Source organism: Octopus bimaculoides, chromosome 18 (genome assembly GCF_001194135.2).
Source record: "Octopus bimaculoides isolate UCB-OBI-ISO-001 chromosome 18, ASM119413v2, whole genome shotgun sequence".
NCBI classification, from domain to species: domain Eukaryota; kingdom Metazoa; phylum Mollusca; class Cephalopoda; order Octopoda; family Octopodidae; genus Octopus; species Octopus bimaculoides.
In genome coordinates this window covers 45,278,938-45,282,734 of record NC_068998.1, presented here as the reverse complement: position 1 = coordinate 45,282,734, position 3,797 = coordinate 45,278,938, and the positions used below count along the sequence as shown (strand labels likewise).

Here is a 3,797-nt window from a genome sequence, read left to right as displayed (position 1 = left end):
TTTGCGGCTCCAGTGGTGGCTAATGAGCCCTGCTCTTGACAAGCAGACACGACTGCAAACATTGCAGACCAAGCTTTCCCCATTCACTATACGAGCTGTGCACTTTCGCACAGCTCGCTTAAGTTCTTCATGCTGGATACGTGCTCTCTTTATATATATATATATATATATACATATATATATATATATATATACACACACACACACACACACACACACATATATATATATATATATATACATGTGGTAACTGAAAGATGGAAGATGGAATATGTGAGAATTTATTATTAATCAGAACAATTGCTTTGGAACGTCTAGCATCAACTCCTCATGGGTGGGACACTCAACAACTGGTTCAGGAGCATCTGGCAGAAAAGATGTATTTCATCGGGTGATAAATAGACACAACCCATTGAAGTAACAGTTCCACAATGTAACTTCTCATTTTGTAGAAAGAAAAGCAGCCCGATGGAGGAAATATCTTCATTTACATAGAAGAAGGAAAATAAAATCACAGATGGAAAAAAAGAGAAGCGAACACACGATACAGTGAGAAAAGTATTAAAAAACCCATTAACAAATATGGATGTATAAATGCCCTGGGGAAAGCTGCATGCCACGAGGACACTTGATTATCCAAGCACCCACAAAAATGTGAGCATACACACATGAGGTTTGGTGCACTCATGATCATAAAATGAGTTAACTATCTACTTGGTGTTTGTAAGAATGGGGAGGTTAAAAGTAAACTTAATTCATCCATACATTAAAGTAAATTATGTTAACAGTTACACAAAATTCATTTCCACTGCGCTGTGTGAAAGTACATTCATATGTGTGTGTAGACATCTCAAGAGTCTTTCAGAAATTCTATTAATGATCTTCTCGTTAGTCCACAGAATAGACAGGGATTCCTCAGAGCAGAGACGGAAACTCCTGGAAATTATATTGTATGGTTTCGCGTGCCTTACTATGGACCAAGTTATGCTGTACTTCATTTTATCCTCCTTCAGTGGATGTTAAATGATGATGATGATATATATTCATGTATGCATGCATGCATTTTATACCGTGAATGGATGATCATGACAACACAGCATTTCACCAATGTACTACGTGTGTAAAAATGTGCCAAAACAATTGTAGTGATTAGTGATGTTAGATTCAGAACGTCATTCATTCCATTTTCTACCATTTATCTGTTTATATAGACTCTATGGATAATATGGAATTCTTAGTGTATATCCATTTACAGGAGTGGTTCCACCATATGATGACATTAGATAGCCAACAACTGAAGATGAGCTTTGCATAGCATACAAATTTTGTTTCACCCAAATCTTATTTAATTGATATATATGTATAAATATGTATGCATACATAACAGTTTGACTCAGTTCCACATTACTTCAAGTTTCATGTAGGACACATGCATCTCATTAGATGTAAGATCAATTATCTAGTTTTCATTTACAGGAATATCATTAACACTTTGGCTCTTTCATGCTTGATTTATCTTCTAAATTACAGAAACTGATAGAAATTTTATCTCAACAAACAAAGCAAAATATATATAAATTACCATCCTAAAATATTCAATGGTCTGTTATTAAGCAACCAAGAAGTTTCAAGCTAAGATTTAGGAGGAAGAAAAGGAAGATATTTTAATGAACCAAACTATCTTCTCTGAAATCTAAGAAAACTTTGTTTTGTTAATTTATGAACTTGAACTGCATTCTTAAAGCAGTCTTAAAGATATTTTCTCACTGGATATATACCTCATCAAAAATATTATTCTCATCATTGAAAGACACCAGTCCCCTTCAAGAAAAACCTAATCGAGAAAGACAATAAGCTAAAGAATTAGAATTCCAGATTGCTAGAAGATTAATTAAAGAACTATGTGTGGATTATAAAAATGCCAGTCAGTCTGGCTCTGTGCATTTCAGTTCTTACATTAAAGAATAATGAGACATAATAGTAATAACAATAAAACTATAAATATTTGCTTTGAAGAAAAATATAGTTTAATTGTCAGGAAATACAAGCGGTACCAAATCTATCATTTGTACTCATTCACTTACATAGTTATATCTCACATAACAGTTGCAGCTGCACCAGCTTGTTTCAAGTTGCATTGTGTTATTATCTTACAACAATCTAATGATTTAAATCTGATGTTTTTTTTTTCCCCCTGCTAAACTAATATGGTCTGGATGATTTTACAAATTATGTTGTTGGATGAGTTGATTTATATTGAATTGGCTTTTGTAACTCCAAGCCAATAACAAGGCTGTAAGAATTGTACCAATTATACAAGATTGCTTCCCTTATCAAGTATGCAATACAATATTATACAAAAGCTGGTTTTTCTAATGTAGAGACAGAAAATAATTCAATGTTGTACAAGTACTACTCACACATTTCTCACAGTGTATGCACTGTAATATGATCTAAATGTGGAGGCACATGGCTTGGTGGTTAAGATTGTGGTTTGGATTCCTGAATTGGGAAATGCTTTGTGATCTTAAGTAAAATATCTCATATTACATTGATCCAACCTACTCAGCTGGCAAAAATGAGTAACCCTGTGATGGACTGGCATCCCATCCAGTGGAGGGAGAACATATTTGTGAGAACCCCAGTTGTCTTGATACAAAACATTGTTTATTGTCATCCAATCTGTGGACATGACTCAATCATGGGAGGTTGATTATTTAAGCTTACGTCAATTCACCCAGGAAAAAAAAAAACACATTATGAACTCTACCAGGTGATGTTTATATACATCGACTCATTGTGGTGGATTGACTCTTTTACATCTTAGCGCACTTACTGTGGTACAGATGGTTCATTTTGCATCATTGGAAAATTGAAGTTACCATTCACCACTTCGTACTTCTGTTTCAATTGTTGCAAATTGCCATTCTAAAAATAATCATATCATTGAAATCTTAAAGCTACAAGAAAATGCATGATTAGATAAACTTCACATTTGACAGATGAATGCTGAGGAGTTATTGTGCAATCATTCCACTGAAATAACAACTGGTAGTGGCTTTCTCTTGCCTTCTGCTGATTTATTTTACAGTTTAGTCTACTAGACCCTTGCTTTCTCAAGTTTACTCCTGAAGTACAGGGTCTATTTAAAACCGTTAGGCAGGGAGACTTTTGCATGTAACAGCAAGGACTGCCCACTCATTGATGTGCCTGTATGACTACTGTGAATCTTGTATGCTTTATTAATCTTCATTCATTTTATAAAGTTATATACTGAATACAATAGAATTCATCTTACTTGATAACAATATACACCGTAGAATCTGAGAAACCAAAACCAACCTTATAAGCCTATGATTCAGGGATGGACTTTGATTTTTGTTTTCCTTTTTATAATAAAAACATTCTGGACTACTTCTATCTGCTGAGGCAAGTTTTTAGTTCTTCACAATCAGAAGTTTTGGAAAGGAATACACTTCATCAAATATATTTACTTTTGATATACTTCTTGAAATTAATGTCTTCAAGGTGCTTTAGGGATCTAATGAGTTGTAGGTGATTTTCATTTGGAAAAAGAGCATTTAGTTGTAAAGTCAGTACACACACACACACACACTTTATTAAATACAGGACACATACAATACACAAAATACATAAAATTCTACACACAACACATGCATTACTATATACAGTACCCATATAACTTTACATAATGCTTCCTCCATCTGTGGCATATCACAGGCCTTTATGAGGAATTGACATATATATATATATATATATATATTTATATATATATA

At 33.6% G+C, this 3,797-nt stretch overlaps 1 protein-coding gene and 1 long non-coding RNA gene across 9 annotated transcripts in view; one reads left to right on the top strand and one right to left on the bottom strand.

Moving 5' to 3' along the window:
* LOC106874003 (Kv channel-interacting protein 4) overlaps positions 1-3,797 on the bottom strand; it is a 479,441-nt gene that overhangs the window by 198,392 nt on the left and 277,252 nt on the right. The gene's annotated exons all lie outside the window — the stretch shown is intronic.
* The window catches only part of LOC106874005 (uncharacterized), a 38,371-nt gene that overhangs the window by 17,060 nt on the left and 17,514 nt on the right, over positions 1-3,797 (top strand). The window lies entirely within an intron of this gene.